Source organism: Symsagittifera roscoffensis, chromosome 2, assembly GCF_963678635.1.
Source record: "Symsagittifera roscoffensis chromosome 2, txSymRosc1.1, whole genome shotgun sequence".
NCBI classification, from domain to species: domain Eukaryota; kingdom Metazoa; phylum Xenacoelomorpha; order Acoela; family Convolutidae; genus Symsagittifera; species Symsagittifera roscoffensis.
Genome location: NC_087063.1, coordinates 78,301,437 through 78,319,178, shown reverse-complemented (window position 1 = coordinate 78,319,178; position 17,742 = coordinate 78,301,437).

Sequence of the window (17,742 nt, the reverse complement as noted above, 5' to 3'; positions counted from 1 at the left end):
ATGATCATTTGAGCCTGCAACCACTATCACATGCGGCTCCATGCTGACCACCCTTCGTACACTTATCATCATGCCTATTGCCTGTCCCCAGTCCAATTTAGGCGCCGTCAAGAAAATCACGTCGGGCCAAAAGAGAGAACGGGGCGTATAGAGATAATCGGAACTGGCCACAATCAGATACTTGGCAGCTTTCATATCTAAAGGATCATAAGCTGCAAATAGGCCGTCGCCTATTGGGGCCTTCAGTTTCCCATATCTCTTGTCATCTCCATCCACCGTGGTCGTCCGGGGGTAGTCCCTCGAATACTCGCCAGGCGTCTGACCGAGTGGTTTAGCAAACTGCCTGTACATCTTGTGATGCTTGTTATTGGGCTTGTTCTCTGCCTGAAACTTGCCCTTGCGAGCAGGTGGCGTCAATTCCCGGGCTCTCTGTCGGACGTCCGTAAGAGACCGGGTGTTCAAAGGTCCAAAGGTATTGTCCTGAGGCAACCCATTCAAGTCTGCATGCCGGAGCGTAGTTATAGAGCTGAACTGCTCCTGCTCTGCTAGCAGCCAATCCACGCCCGGTATCCGATATAGTCGCGACACTGTGGGACTTTCTCCGCCAATCATTCTCATCGCGTCCTCCCGACACGTCAGGGTATTCATGTTCAACTTCGTGGACATGTCCGTCTTGTACTGTCCCCAATGACTCGGGTCTGATTGGTTCCAAAGCAGCAGGCTGCCTGGTTAAACTCCCTCCGCTGGCACGGCGCTCGTAGACGGTCCTGCTGCTGAAGCAGGGTTTGCCGTGGCGGGCGGATCGTTTCTCCTAGACACGGTCTGGGAGTTATTCCTGTTCTGAACCACTGATCTCCCGAGTCGGCTTTCAAGCGGTTGCGTTCTGGGATGAGGAGCAGTCCCTAGCCTCTCTCTTACGTTTGAGCTCGGGGCGATGGGTGTGGCTGCAGCCGTCTCCATTGCCAAGGGCCCTAGGCGGTTGACGAGGGATTCGGGCACGCTTGCCCTTATTCTACTTCCTCCGGTCGAGCTGGTCCAAGCCAGAGATCTGGTCGCCCTCGACTCCTGCTCCACTTCCCTCAACTGCGTCTGGAATACATCATTCACCCAGTGTCTCCCTCGTTGGGTGTTGAAATGTATTCCATCTCTGGTAAGCGCGATGTGATCATTCATGCGCAACGTGTTTTCGAGATCCAGAAGTCGCAACTCGCCAGGGTTGTTTCTCACCAGATTACGGATCATTTCGTTCCACCGTGTCACGTTGCCATTCATGAAATCTGCCACTGTGGTGCCCACCAGCGGGTTTTGTGGTATCGTGCACAGCACCACAAACCTGGGCCTGTACTTCTCCTTCAGTTCATTCAGGAGGCATACCAGCAGAGGCTCGCACTTGCTCTCCGGAGTCACTGGGGCTCTCGAGACGTCGTTGGTTCCCAGCATTATCACCAGCGTATCCAGGTGATCCTCGCTCTGGAATTCCATCATCTTGATGAACTGAGCCACTGAGGCTCCTCCAAAGGACAGAGTGGTAGTCTGACCATAGACGAAGATCTCATTCAGATCCCTCACCAAACTGTCTCCTATGATCAAGTGGCGACTCCCTGGGGGAATTACCTGGTCGCTCGTAGCGGGGTTCCAGCTCATGTCATTCAGGTAGGCTCGAGGATGCTCCGCAGCTACTTGCGTGAACTGGTGACGTGTCATCAGATTCTTCCTAATGTCTACCACGCGGGACTTTTGATAGGTTCTGCCATGCGCAGTCCTTGAGGACACTACCGTGTGGGGTGCTCGCTCCGAGCTATTAGATGAATGATCACGACGTTGGGAAGGAACGATCCTACACAATGTCCGTCCAGTGGTTCGGTTGATCTCATCCATTGTTGATCTGGCCACTTGGTTGAACATATCTTGGAACTGAGGAGCGAGGTAAGTGTCAGAAGGGTCCGGTATCGTGTTCCTTTGACTGGAAGCAGACGGTTGTGTCTGCTGAGGAGCCTCGGGCCCTCTCGATGCACGCAAATCCAAAGCCTCGGGCCCTCTCGATGCACACAGCTCCTGTAATCTTGTCCTGGGGCATGTGTCGCTGGATCCCTCCGAGGATTTCTTTGTCGCCAGAACTTCCTGTGACACTCGGCTCACCTTCGCCATATACAGCCCCTTCAGGTGCTTTATTTCATCCTCCTTGTAGGCCACCTGCAGATCTTCATATTTCTTCTTCCATTCGTCTCTATCTCGAGCTATCGCCCTATACTCCTGGAGTTTGGCACACAGTTCGCTCTGATCTCTCTCCTTTTTCTCCAGCGTCTCGATCGTCTCCGACGTCTGGATCTCTATTTCACTCACCCTCACTCTCTTCGAAGGAGGAGCAGCTGTTGGAGAGCCGACCGAATGTGACGGGCCTGGCCCATCACGTTGTCTCTTCGCTCCGATGAGTGGCTGTGCCGGTTGGACTATTAAGGGCATCTCACCTAGCCGGTGGTCCCTCTGTTCACCTAGTCCTGGCTCACGAGCCAGGTCGTGGCCAGACATTTCTCCACGCCGCCATCTCATCAGTCGATTTCGACCTCTCTCGGCGGTCCCGGACTCACCGAAGGCCAACATTAACACGACTTCCGTAGGGCGATTCCCTCGACCCTCTCGTCCTAATGCATTAAAGAGCGCGACCACAAACATCGCCAGCCCCGGGTCTTCTCGTGTAAAATCACAATCGATCAGCCGCTGATAGATCTCGTCCAGAGTCGCTCCTAGACTCGCTGAGAGGAATTCCATAAGTTCGTTTATGTCACCCATTTCTTATCGTGTTGATTCTTGCTGTCGTGTAGTGTCTTCCTGTCTCGTTTCGATTCAATGGATTCAATAAACAATTTCTGATCAATCAAGATCTAAAAAACAAGTCGCGACTTAAAACCATCATTTTTGGATACAACATCATTCAACTCTTTAAAACTCTCCATTGAAATTCTCTTATCAATTCTGATTTAAAAATTTAGCACCAAGGTGGATCGTCCACCTGTATCTTTGTCAGGGTAGCACGAATGAGCACTGTCACCTTGATGACCTGGAGTACTCCAGGTATTTTATGACAAAAAACATAAAACATATCATAACAATAACATAACACATAAACACATAAACATCACACACCTATATTATCACATAAAAACATAATCCCTAATAATGTACCTAAAACCTAACCTAATCTAAAACCTGACACTAATTCTTATCGAGTAACTTAATAAAAATCACTTATCGCCAAACGCAATTCCTAGCATATGCTCAGATAGTATTTTTTATGTAAGTAAACCTCTATGTCAGTCTCTGAAAATATCACATGTACAAGTGCGTACAACTCTCTCGGATGTAGCTTTCCCCTATTAGGATCATATACTGGTAACGAGAGAGAGGTCACTCCTCTCTCAACCAAAAAATCCCTAAGTCGAGTCAAGGCCAATACCAATCTCTTTGGATCTACGTGTTGCCTATCAGTGGCCTTGGTAACCAGGAAACACAAATATTTCCTTGGTATCTGTGATGCAACAGGGGGCAGCGCTATCATCCCCCCCCCCCCCCACACCAGGCCTCTGTTTCCATAAAAACTCGTTGTTCTTATACTCTCTTTTGAAATCAGCCGCTAGTGCTGTTTTGAAGCTTACGTCCGCGGTTATCGCTATAGCGCATGTGCGTTCCGTGAGTATGAAATCGCTGTCCGTTATGACGATATTGTTTGAATAATGGTTCGGTAGATCAAAATACGATTCAAACTTCGTTCAAAAGGTGGTTTTTTAGCATTTTCGCCCTCTGTCTCTAGTTCTCCGGTTTCTCTTGCCGATTTCAATTTTTTTATTATCAGATTTTTGGTGTGGGTGAGTCCTACCCCCACTCCCCGGACAAAAATATCCATCGACGTCCCCGTTCATCGCGCAAAGTCTAGGAGATCGAGGTTGGATTGTGGAACACGTAGGGGACCATCTGGGGCGACCCAGTTGGACTCGGTATTGTCATGACTGATGTATTTGATGCTGTCTTTATCGACGTCCTGAATCGTCAGGATCGTCTCTTTTGGATCTGTCGGCAGATCATGGAGCCATTCGAGCACGCGCAAGTTCGTTAGTTCTTGCTCATGAGTCTGTTCCGCTTCTGGTTCGATCTCCACTTCCAATTCTGCTCGATCGTCGATCCAATCTTGATCCATATCATTCACCAAGTCGATTTCTTCTAGCATCGCCACTTCGTCCAGTCCCACTAGCGAGTCCATGACATCACTTACAACTATCCTGTCTACAACGAAACCCTCGCCGTACGGATTTTATTTCTTCTTGTTTTTTCCTCTCTTGCTCTGGCGTGTTTCCATAGTGAGAGGAAAGTCAGGCTGTATTCCTTTGTCAATTTCGATTTGTTCCGGGCAGTCCCAGTCTTCCTCGGCATAAGGTAGAGTTTCATCGTCCACCTCTACTCGCTCGGTCAACTCGAGATCCAGTGGTAGGTCGCAATCGTCCACCACCTCATTCCCGTCGTTTTTGTCGCGAGTACCCCTTTCATTCACTTCACAAGCAGGATCCACTATCAAATAGTCTCCTTCTTGCATGTCCGCTGGGATGCACCAGTCCTCTGAAGAGGCATTGTGTGGTTTGATATTTTCGTAATGAGCTGCGCTTCCAGTGCTCAATCGATAAAAACGACCCCCTTGGTGCACCTCTGTTATCTGAAATGGACCACGCCATTTCTTTAATAATTTCTTGGTTCCTTTTGGTGGAACCACTTCCTGGAACACCCAGACGTAGTCGCCAACTGAGTAGGCTTTCGCATCAGCTGTCCTTTTATCAAACCTCCTTTTTTGTCTAATTTGCTCCAGTTGCGTGTTCCTCCTGCATAAGTCATTGAGGTCCTGCTGTCTTCTAATAACACCCCGCACGTACGTTTGCGGTGCTGTCCTCTTCCCCTCATATTCAGGGTAGAAAAACGTCAACGGGAGCGCTTTTTCATGACCCGTTAACATCATGTGCGGACTTATTCCCGTGGTGGAATGCTCCGTGCTGTTGTAAGCACCCATCACTTGCGGCAAGTGCTTGTCCCAGTCATCCATGTAACGCGAGCAATAGACTCTCAGCATGGATACCAGTGTGCGATTTTGCCTCTCGACTAGGCCATTTGTTTGCGGGTGATAAGTGGTCGAGTGGGCCTGCGCTACCTGCGACCTTTTCATTAACTCCTTCGTGAGATCACCCACGAATGCTTTGCCATTGTCCGATTGGAACGTGATTGGGCAGCCATGCCTCGCTATCCACACATTTATCAAATGATCACATGTTTCTTCCGCCGATGCTGTCATGCAGGGTGCTGCTTCCGCATACTTCGTAAAATGGTCGATCATTACCAGCACCTGATTATAGCCCGTTGCTGTCATGCCGATTTTCTGATGATCAATTTGCACCACTTCGTTGAAACCCTGACGACTCTATTGACTGTAGGGGGAACCTTAGTTTCCTGGGATCCTTCGCCTGCTGAAATGACAGGCATGCGGCGATCCACTTCTCACAAGCCTTTTTTCAATCCCGGCCATTCGAATCGTTTCTGTATCTTGTTATACACTTTTCCACGCCTTGATGGCCCATCTGATCATGTGAGCGAAAGAGCAATTCGGTCTGGTACAACTGTGGTAACACTATTGAATTGTATTTATAGATGACCTTGTCCTCCTCTTTTCGTTTGCAGGCTACGATTCCGTCCTTGTTCAGGTACAACAAGTCGTTTCGCTTCAGGTAGAATTGCTTCAATATCTTGTAGCTGTATTCTTCCAAGTCTCCCTTGTCAGGTGCTCCATTCTCGATCCATCTCTTCAGACTGCTCGTCATCCTATCATTTCGTTGAGCCCTTAGGAGATCCGACAGCCTGCACATGGCTTTCAAATACGTCTTTACCACGTTCATTTGCCCACTCATTATCTCCGGAGCATGAGCATCGTCCATCAACTTGACACACCATATCTTTTTCAAAGGCGTCGCTTCCTGCACAGATGGTTCCAGATTGGTACGGACGACCGTACCATGTGGCAGCAATCTGGTTGGGCGTTTCGAAACTGCTTTCAGCTCGAGCTCGTCTGCGGCATTATCTACCACAGTGCCCTCTTCATCTGAGGTGTATCTGTCCCTGTCTGGATCCTGATGCGTTTCTCGGTCCAGCCAACGCTGCTTCCAGTCTACCAATAAGGAGTGGATTGCGATCTCTGACATATCGGAATTGGAAGTTGTTTCAGATGTGTTGTCCCAGGACTGGGGCCTCGAGTCAACACTTGAGTCGACTGATTCCCCAACATCATATTCCAAGTTGTCTGAGATGTTTCTCGACTCCCCGGACAGAACTCTGTCCATCGGTCGCTTCGAACCCGACTCCCCGGACAAAATTCTGCCCCTAGGTGGTCTCGTCAACCTTTCCCCGGACAAGTCGTCCTACACGGGCTCAAAGGTGTCTGACTTCTCAGACGAGTCGTCCTTGACTGGCTCGAAGGTATCAGACTCCCCGGACATTGTCTCGTCCACGGACGAACAATCTGGGCTCGGCTCGTATTCTTCTTTTGCATCCGTGAAATGCACTCTCCTCGTGAAGCTAGATTTCGACTTGATCCTGACTTCCTCCGTGGTTTGGTTCTGATTCAGTGCTCCATATTCAGTAAACGAAGTTCTCAACAAGACCTCCTTCGGCATCGAGCTCACCAGCTGGTTGACTATCGACCTGCAATCCCGTTCAACGCCTCGGCTGCGAATGGATACTGGCCTCTTCTCTGTTCTCTCGGTGACAGTCAACCGCTGCATGGTCTCCATCCACTCACGATCATGCCTATCCACTTCCCTGTCCAACAAGTCACGGAGTTTTCCCATGACGTCCGGCGCCACGTTCACCGTCCTGTTCAGTAGAGCCATGCTGTTTATACCTAGTCTGGTAAGTTCTTGCTGTACCAAGTTGGATCGGACTAGCAGATCCAACGGAACGGGCTCGCCTCTGGCTAAAAGCTTTATCTCCGCGGCCGCCTCCACTGGAAGGTCAGGGTGTCCGGGTATAGGATGCCCTGACTTGTCTAACCACCTAGTAAGTGGCAGTTTGTCGTAGGTTTCTTTGTCCAGAAAGGAAAACCCGTCTTTGATTTCTAATTGGTTAGCCTGTTTCTCCTCGAGGCGCTCATAAAATTCTGTCTTTTTACTGAGGCTATCTGCGTTCTGGTGCTTGTCACGGGTACGGTGCTTTATGATCATGTGGTATCCATATAGGCGCACAATCCAACGACCAATATAACTTTGGTCCATCGAATAGGTTTTCAGCCAGGCAAGGGCACGATTATCCACACGTAACTTGAAGGGAGCACTACCGAAGTAGGCCCTGTATTTTTCCACGAAAGTGATCACCGCAAACATCTCCGCTTTTGGTGCGCCGTACTTCATTTCAGTATCACTCAGGACTTTACTCACGTAGGCTATCGGACGAAGAACCGTTCTCCCGTTCCACTCCTGCTCCTGGTGAAGTATGCCCGATATCGCAACCACTGATGCATCCGTATCCAGCACGAACATCCCCTTCTCTGTTGGCATGCCGAGGACCGGTGCCTCGCAAAGTTCACGTTTGATGTTTTCAAATGAAACTTGTGCCTCATCAGTCCAAGTGAACTTTTTGCCCTTGTTTCTCATCAACCTCTGCATGGGGTATATTTTGTCAGCATACCCCTTGATGAACTATCGATAATAATTAGCGAAACCCAAAAAACTCATCAGCTGTGTATCTGTTTTAGGTGCCTTCCAGGTCAGCACCGCTTCAACCGCTTCGGGATCTGGTCTCATTCCATGTTTTATGGAATCCCTGAGGATTTCACACTTAGAGGGTTTACATTTCAGACCCGCCTGCTTCATGCAAGAAAACACCTCCTCCAACCTCTCTATGTGGTCTTCTAAGGTTAGTGTTGCAATCACGACATCATCGACATAACACATGATGAGATTCCCGTATTTCTTAGTGACGCTCGTGAGTGCCTGGGCCATCAGTCGCTGGAATGTGGCCGTGGCGTTGCACAATCCGAATGGCATCCTCTTCCACTGGAACAATCCCAGCTCACACGCGAAGCCTGTTTTCTCTCGATCTTGCTTTCTGAGTGGCACTTGCCAGAACGCAGTGCCCAAATCCAACGTCGTGGAGAACTTCGCGTCTCCCAGCTTGGATAGGCTCTCATCGATGCGGGGAATCGGTTATGCGTCCTTTATAGTCACTGCGTTCAGATAACGGAAACCACAACAAAATCTGAGTTGTCCCCCTTTCTTTTTCGCCATGACCACGCCACAAGCCCATGGGGACTTCGACGGCTCGATCATGTCGTACTCCATTAACATCTCAATTTCCTTCCTACACGCTTCTGACTTGTTTGGGGTCATTCTTCTCGCCCCTTCCCTATGAGGTACCGAGCCCTCTTCTATCTCAATCTCGTGTTCTACAAAATTACAACAACCTATAACGGCCTTATGTTTCGAAAAAACGTCTGCGTTCCGATTTAGCACCGCTCTGAGCGAATCTAGTTCCTTGTCTGATATTTTACCCTTCAAATGTTCTATCTCAGGTAGGACAGGTTTATTCGCTGCTAACTCTGCTTCTGTCGGCCTCTCAGGAAATTTGGAACAACTAGACAGCCCATCATCTGTTTCCGACTTCATTGAAAACAATTTCCTAGAAGATTTCAATTCATTCACTCTCTTCATTATACATTCTTGGTTCGCATGCAATGGACATTTAGTTACATCAAACTTTTTCAAGTTCTCCACTCTGAAAGTCTGTGTTCAGAGGCAAAGCGTAGCCAAGTTTCTTTCCCCTCTGTATTGTCACTGTTGTTGCTTCTGTGTTCAATAACACACTCACACACAGTCCGCTCTGAGTGAGTGAGAAGCTTCTTCCTAAAATAGCCGAGCTTTTACTGTTTGGATTTGTTACCAGACACACCTGTCTGTCATTGCTGAGTTCATTCAAGTTCCTCATCCTAAACGTCGCTACTACGGCTTGGTTTGGTTTTAATCTAACTTTTCGATCCAGAAAAATCGGCACCTTGGCCTGGTTAATTAAGATCTTATTAAGGGGTCTCTTTTCATACTTTCTCTCAGGATCCTTGATCCTAATCAACCCGTCATTGAGATCGACCGTGACGTCAAAATTGCGCACGAAATCCCTTCCTAAGATGAACTGATCGGATTCGTCCAAATTCTCCACTACCAGGAAGCTCATCCAAAGATGTCTTCCTCCGAGTTGCAGTGAAATGATCGGGATTCGTCCAGTCACATAGATCGCTCCCTGATTGGCAGCTGCCAACCTGATGTTTGTCGGTATGAGATCCGACCTTTCGAAACCCATGTCGGTCCCAGTTTTGACTGGCATGACACTAACCACTGCTCCCGTGTCTAGCAATCCCTTTACTGAAAGTTGCCTGCCTTGCACGTTCAGCATGTGCGCAGCCAGATCGGCCTCGCAACCTATATGCACCGCATTTTGTTCGAGCATCGCGTTGTGTCCGATTCGTCTAACCTTCAGCTCCTCTTGACCAATGTATATCCGGCCAATCTGATCGTTCGCATCAGTTATGTGAGCTTTCGTGTAGATATTGATGCCATCCACATTCATTAGGATCGGGTAAGGGCCATGGACATCGATATAATGTCCATCCACTTTCATCAGCCTCGGACCTCCCGTTGTGAGCAGCGCTCGCACTGCCCTGGAGTCCAGTTTGAGATTTTTCTCCTTCAGGTAGTCGGCATAGATGTCCAGGTGGACTAGTGTAATCTCTGATGGTTCACTCAAGTTCTTGACCACCTGGTGCCCTGCGACTGAGATGATGGACATTATTTTTGTCCCCTCTTTCGTCATGCCGAAAGTTTTACCAGATATAACGTTCAGTTTTAGTCCTTGTTTCCTGGGTTCCTCTTTGTCTTCTACTTTCGTCGTTTTACCCAGAATATTAAAACTTTCCCGAAGATCTGTGCTCTCCAGCTCCGACCTTACCCATTGCTCCACTTCTTTCGTGGCTAGATCCTGTTTGACATTCTGCAGCGCTGTTTTTGCCGCAGGCCGTAATCCACCTTGAGTGGTCTAGACGACTCTGCCTCGAGGTTCGAGGCTACCACCTCGTCAGGCAGTGTCTTTACCTTTTTGGTCATGAAGGTGCTCGGTGTCGTCTCCTTCCTCCGAGATTCAGCCTCGTTCATCAGACGTGCTCGACTGGCCTTGACACCCGAAAGCGCCTCTTCGTGGCGGGATGTTTTGCGTCCGCTACTGCATCCCAAAATTGAGTACAATCCGACTTGAAGTGTCCCTCCAAATTACAGAAGAAACACATCGGACCATATTTCATGATGAGCCCTCTGACGTACTCTTCATGATCCTCGTCGGTCGCGTCGGCGTCCTCGAGAAGGTAGCCTATCGCCTTCATGTTCTGTTTGTATGCAGAACACGCGGAAACGTGATGATCCATCGAACCACAATTCGCACACGACCTCCTCTCATCCATGTCATCGCGAGGTTTGTACCAACTGGAATTCGCACCAGTGTTTGTCCCGCTATAGTTGCCATAATTGCTGTAACGGTTTTGCGCCCTCGGTTTTATGAGTAAATACTCGCGTGACTTCATACGCAAATCGTCGGGCGTGGGTACCTGGTCAAGTGACAGGGTGAAGTGTGTGGCCAACATCGTCTTCAACTCCTCACTCCTTACTCCGTCCATGAACTTCGAAGCAATCGCCAAGTTTCGCTCGGATATTTTCTCATCTGGGTTGCTTCTCCTCCTAAGCAATTCAAGGTCGTCCGAAAATTTATCTATGGATTCGTCATCTCTTTGACGCCTCTTTTCGAACTTCACCATAGCCTGGTGCCCTTGTACTCCAGAGCCGAAACGATTCAACAGGATGTCGAATATCTTGCGAGCGCTGTCTCTCTCATTGGCTCTTTTCGCCATTACACAACTTAGTGCAGTACCCTCCAGGTTGCTCGTTAGCGCGCTGCACTCTTGTTTCTTGGAGAGATTCTCTTTCTCAAAGTGTAACTTCATCACCTCTATCCAAGTATCAATGCAGCCGTCTGTCTCGTCTTTATATGACTTCGGCTTTTTCAGTGTCCTTCTTGACCTCTCTCCTCTCTCGGTTGACTTCGAGAGCTTGGTGATGAATGTTTCGAGAGATCTGTTCAGGGGCTCAAACATCGAGGCATACATCGTTGTGTCCTGTGAGACTGTAGTCAGATCTGGTACTGAACTGACTTGTGGCACAGTTGGCAACCTTGTCTCCGGGGTGGCATCTGCCTCCGGCGGGACTGGATTCGTCCAGCCAGGCCTCGACGGGGCTGCCCTTGGCCGCTCCTTGTTTCTAGGTTGGTAGTTCGTTCTCGAGCCTTGCTGGGCTCTGGCATTGCTGCCCGTACCATCTCCATCATTCGCATGGCGTGAGCGCTCCCTTGGGTTGGAACGCTCCTGCCAATTGCTCCCATTCAGGATCGCGTCAAGCTTCCGCATCATTAAGTCAGACTTTGCATCTAACCTTTTCTCCAGGCTAGTCATCGTGTGGGCGTAGGTACTATCATGATCGTTCAACAATCGTTCGATCTCCCTGGTCATCCTAGCCTCTCTTTCGTATGACTCCTTGTTTGCCTGTGCCAGGCTCTCCGCCAGGCATTGATCGGTGTTGCGAATCAACTGAGCCTGATCAACCCTCGCCTGCGACTTCACGTGCGTTAGTTCGTCTCTCAGATTCTCTTGACTTTTGTGAGCTCTCTCATCAACCTGATCTATTCTTTTAGTCATGTCCCGTCTCAGTTCATCTAGACCATTCATTACGCCAGCGAACATGTCACTTATGTCGCCAGTAGCCTCAAATGACGGGGTTAGTCCCAGAGAAGATGAGGTCAACTGCGGCTGCAGCCTGGTGATTGATGACGCACCGCCTTTTTGCTTGCTCATCGACGTCATTAATCTGTCGAAGCTTGATGACGCTCCCATCGTTATCCCATCTGACATGGGCCTGGTCGGCGAGGCTGACGACGCCTTCCTGCTCATATCGTTCCTTGGGCACGGTGTGAAGTTCACATCCGGATGGGCTATCTCCAGGTAGTCATAACTGGAAGTTAAACCTACAGTTGGTAGTGACGCCATGCGCTCGTCGTACAAAGACTTCCAACTCTTCTTGGCCTTCGAATCCGGTTGTTCTTCACTCGGGCTTATACTCGACATCATCGCGTTGTTGCTCTGCTTGGCCAGAGATGAGTGGGTACTAGCCGAATGTGAATATTCTCCCCTCCACCTATGACTCTTGGTCTCCGATTTGGACATTCCCTTGAATAACACTTCCTCTCGCGGTTCGACCTCGGAACGCTCCGAGGTCTCCTCCGTCCTCTCGACTTCCTCCCGCTCGAGGTCCTCGCTCGGCTCAAAGTCGGGTCGAATGAGCGTCTGCTCTCCCTCGTCAAAGGGGTCCACAAGCGTTTCGCTCGCGGTTCCGGCTTCGGCGCTCCGCCTTTGATCGCCATCGAGGTTTTTCTCGCTTCTTAATCTCAATTCGCTCACTGAAAGATCAGGTTGACCTTTAGTCAATTCGGTTTCAGCAAACACGTCGGAGGCGCTGCTAAACGAGGACTGGCCACGCCTAGTTTTAAATTTTTGCGTGCTGCCCTTGCTCAGCCTGGGAATCTTAGTAGTCGATCCTAACGAGTCCCTGCGCTGCATGCTTTGTAACAAAAAAAAAACAATATTCGTATGTCGAAAAGTCAGTATCAATCTCTTAGGTTTCTCAATGACAATCTTAGTGACTCAGCTAGAGTTACACACACACAGGGTCTGCTCAGTATTGATATAATGCTAACTCAACCCTGTCGTATAGTATAACAGTATCACAAAATTTTCACAAGATATAATCAACACACAAAACACAATAGATAATCAGATAAGAAAATCCTACAGGTGACAGCGACCTTTTGTCAGTATCAAATTATTGCCACACAATTTATCAAGTCACTGCTTTGTTAAAATTAAACAATCTTTGATAAAAAGCAGTGATGATCCAGAAACAGATCAGTAAAACTTAGTCTTAAAGAAAAAGACTTCCCCCAATCGGAACGATCCGAAAGAACAAAGCCCAGGACACAGTCTTCTCAAGTGGGTGTGTATTTGCCTAATACACCCACCGAGGTCTTCTTTTAGTTGCCCTGCGATTGCCGGAGCTGTCCTATTAAGTGGCTCAAGGCAACCTCTGATCGAAAATTTCTAAAGTCTATGAAAAAGCTCTCCCACACCCGGACTGCTCCAAGTGCACGAGAGTAGGGAACAACTTTTCTTCTCAAGTGAGTGTGTATTTGCCTAATACACTCACCGAGGTATTCCTTTATTTGTTCCCGGATTGCCCGAATTTTCCTATTAAGTAGCTCAAGGCAACCACACAACCAAAATCACAATCAGGAAAAAACATTTTTTTTTTCGGGTACTTCTGATACACCCGATCTAGAATCCAAAGTTGATCACGAATTTCCGGGTCAAAATGGGCTCTTATGATCCTAATAAGCACGCCTAATATCTTAATACTATTTTAATTAAATGGATATTTTCCGTTTCCCAAATTGCCACAGAAGGTTTCCTCAAGTTTCTAACAAGGAAGGTTCTTTAGAAGGTTTAAGACACTCCGGAGGGTTACTTCGGAGGGTTGTTAAGACACTTAGCCTACTTCGGAGGGTACCTTAATCACCCAAGTTACTTCGGAGGGTCCCCTTAAATTTACTAAGGAGGGTCAATAAAATGCTTAATATGCTCCGGAGGGTTACTTCGGAGGGTACCTCCAAAATTCTCAAATTTCTGAGCTTCACTTAGAAGGACCTTCAATTAACTTCAGGAAGCGTCAAAACAAGCTAAATTCTATATGGGGGCTGTCTTAACTTCTTTGGATGATCTCGTGGAAATTTTCCACTAAGGAGGGTTGCTAAGGGGTTTAGCTGATTCCGGAGGGTTACCTCGGAGGGTTCCCCAAAAATCAAGAAAAAAGGTTATGTTACCGCGATAAAGTCTCCAAAAGCGGTCCACCTGACTTAAAACTAGGTTGGCTGACACGGTCAACCTTCCCAGCTGGATAAAAAGGTGTTTTGATAAAATTTTCTGCCGCTCGGAGGGTTACCTGTAATTTGGACCCTCCGAACCAACAAATTCTAAAAATTTTTTCTTTTCCGAGATTATCAACCCAAAAACGGTTGCGGTCCGGAAAAGTGGTCCAAAACGTCGTCCAAAAATCAGTTGGCTAGTCTTTGAGAAATTTCCAAAAACGTGTTTGTCCAAATGGCCTTTTTTCACCACCTATATAGGTTCTGAGAATTTTTTTCCGCAATTCCTATCAAAACTGCCTAAAAATAATTAAAACGAGCGTAGTAGTCCTGTACGGCACTGGAATAGTGCAAAAAACCGGACCAAAATTGGTTTGGAGACAAAAATTTGGCCAAAAACTATCAAATTTGGACCATCCGGTTCCTACCTTTTCCAATCCTTAAGTCGTTAGCTCTATCCACGGAGCTAATCGGAGGGTTACTCAAGAATTTCTCTAGTAATCGAGCACGTTATGCTAATATGCTCCTAACGCAAAAAATTTTGTTGCTCTAACCCCAAAAACTCAAAAACTCGATCCCCAAAACAGATTGACAAAATTCAGAAGATTATCAAAATTTTGATCAAAAATTTTCGTTTTTTCTAACTTCTACTGAGTCTTTTCTCACGCGGTCTCTTTAGTTAGGGGGATCAAACTACGTAGCTACTCCCTAAATAAAAGCTTTTTGCTGTTCGGAAAAGCTCGGATATTCCAAAAATTTGGGGGTCTATAGTTTGTCGAAAATCAGTAATTTTTGTAGAAATTTGGGTGTTTCTTGGGTCTGAGTAGGAGATAAGTTATATATAATAAGGATAATAACCTATTAGCAGTTGTTAATAAATATTAATATACCCTCCTTTGCACCAAAATACCCGAATTAAGACCCTTAATTCGGAAATTTGTAATCGATGGAGGGTACAATCGGTCCGCGCCAATCGTCGACCGTACCATGTGGCAGCAATCTGGTTGGGCGTTTCGAAACTGCTTTCAGCTCGAGCTCGTCTGCGGCATTATCTACCACAGTGCCCTCTTCATCTGAGGTGTATCTGTCCCTGTCTGGATCCTGATGCGTTTCTCGGTCCAGCCAACGCTGCTTCCAGTCTACCAATAAGGAGTGGATTGCGATCTCTGACATATCGGAATTGGAAGTTGTTTCAGATGTGTTGTCCCAGGACTGGGGCCTCGAGTCAACACTTGAGTCGACTGATTCCCCAACATCATATTCCAAGTTGTCTGAGATGTTTCTCGACTCCCCGGACAGAACTCTGTCCATCGGTCGCTTCGAACCCGACTCCCCGGACAAAATTCTGCCCCTAGGTGGTCTCGTCAACCTTTCCCCGGACAAGTCGTCCTACACGGGCTCAAAGGTGTCTGACTTCTCAGACGAGTCGTCCTTGACTGGCTCGAAGGTATCAGACTCCCCGGACATTGTCTCGTCCACGGACGAACAATCTGGGCTCGGCTCGTATTCTTCTTTTGCATCCGTGAAATGCACTCTCCTCGTGAAGCTAGATTTCGACTTGATCCTGACTTCCTCCGTGGTTTGGTTCTGATTCAGTGCTCCATATTCAGTAAACGAAGTTCTCAACAAGACCTCCTTCGGCATCGAGCTCACCAGCTGGTTGACTATCGACCTGCAATCCCGTTCAACGCCTCGGCTGCGAATGGATACTGGCCTCTTCTCTGTTCTCTCGGTGACAGTCAACCGCTGCATGGTCTCCATCCACTCACGATCATGCCTATCCACTTCCCTGTCCAACAAGTCACGGAGTTTTCCCATGACGTCCGGCGCCACGTTCACCGTCCTGTTCAGTAGAGCCATGCTGTTTATACCTAGTCTGGTAAGTTCTTGCTGTACCAAGTTGGATCGGACTAGCAGATCCAACGGAACGGGCTCGCCTCTGGCTAAAAGCTTTATCTCCGCGGCCGCCTCCACTGGAAGGTCAGGGTGTCCGGGTATAGGATGCCCTGACTTGTCTAACCACCTAGTAAGTGGCAGTTTGTCGTAGGTTTCTTTGTCCAGAAAGGAAAACCCGTCTTTGATTTCTAATTGGTTAGCCTGTTTCTCCTCGAGGCGCTCATAAAATTCTGTCTTTTTACTGAGGCTATCTGCGTTCTGGTGCTTGTCACGGGTACGGTGCTTTATGATCATGTGGTATCCATATAGGCGCACAATCCAACGACCAATATAACTTTGGTCCATCGAATAGGTTTTCAGCCAGGCAAGGGCACGATTATCCACACGTAACTTGAAGGGAGCACTACCGAAGTAGGCCCTGTATTTTTCCACGAAAGTGATCACCGCAAACATCTCCGCTTTTGGTGCGCCGTACTTCATTTCAGTATCACTCAGGACTTTACTCACGTAGGCTATCGGACGAAGAACCGTTCTCCCGTTCCACTCCTGCTCCTGGTGAAGTATGCCCGATATCGCAACCACTGATGCATCCGTATCCAGCACGAACATCCCCTTCTCTGTTGGCATGCCGAGGACCGGTGCCTCGCAAAGTTCACGTTTGATGTTTTCAAATGAAACTTGTGCCTCATCAGTCCAAGTGAACTTTTTGCCCTTGTTTCTCATCAACCTCTGCATGGGGTATATTTTGTCAGCATACCCCTTGATGAACTATCGATAATAATTAGCGAAACCCAAAAAACTCATCAGCTGTGTATCTGTTTTAGGTGCCTTCCAGGTCAGCACCGCTTCAACCGCTTCGGGATCTGGTCTCATTCCATGTTTTATGGAATCCCTGAGGATTTCACACTTAGAGGGTTTACATTTCAGACCCGCCTGCTTCATGCAAGAAAACACCTCCTCCAACCTCTCTATGTGGTCTTCTAAGGTTAGTGTTGCAATCACGACATCATCGACATAACACATGATGAGATTCCCGTATTTCTTAGTGACGCTCGTGAGTGCCTGGGCCATCAGTCGCTGGAATGTGGCCGTGGCGTTGCACAATCCGAATGGCATCCTCTTCCACTGGAACAATCCCAGCTCACACGCGAAGCCTGTTTTCTCTCGATCTTGCTTTCTGAGTGGCACTTGCCAGAACGCAGTGCCCAAATCCAACGTCGTGGAGAACTTCGCGTCTCCCAGCTTGGATAGGCTCTCATCGATGCGGGGAATCGGTTATGCGTCCTTTATAGTCACTGCGTTCAGATAACGGAAACCGCAACAAAATCTGAGTTGTCCCCCTTTCTTTTTCGCCATGACCACGCCACAAGCCCATGGGGACTTCGACGGCTCGATCATGTCGTACTCCATTAACATCTCAATTTCCTTCCTACACGCTTCTGACTTGTTTGGGGTCATTCTTCTCGCCCCTTCCCTATGAGGTACCGAGCCCTCTTCTATCTCAATCTCGTGTTCTACAAAATTACAACAACCTATAACGGCCTTATGTTTCGAAAAAACGTCTGCGTTCCGATTTAGCACCGCTCTGAGCGAATCTAGTTCCTTGTCTGATATTTTACCCTTCAAATGTTCTATCTCAGGTAGGACAGGTTTATTCGCTGCTAACTCTGCTTCTGTCGGCCTCTCAGGAAATTTGGAACAACTAGACAGCCCATCATCTGTTTCCGACTTCATTGAAAACAATTTCCTAGAAGATTTCAA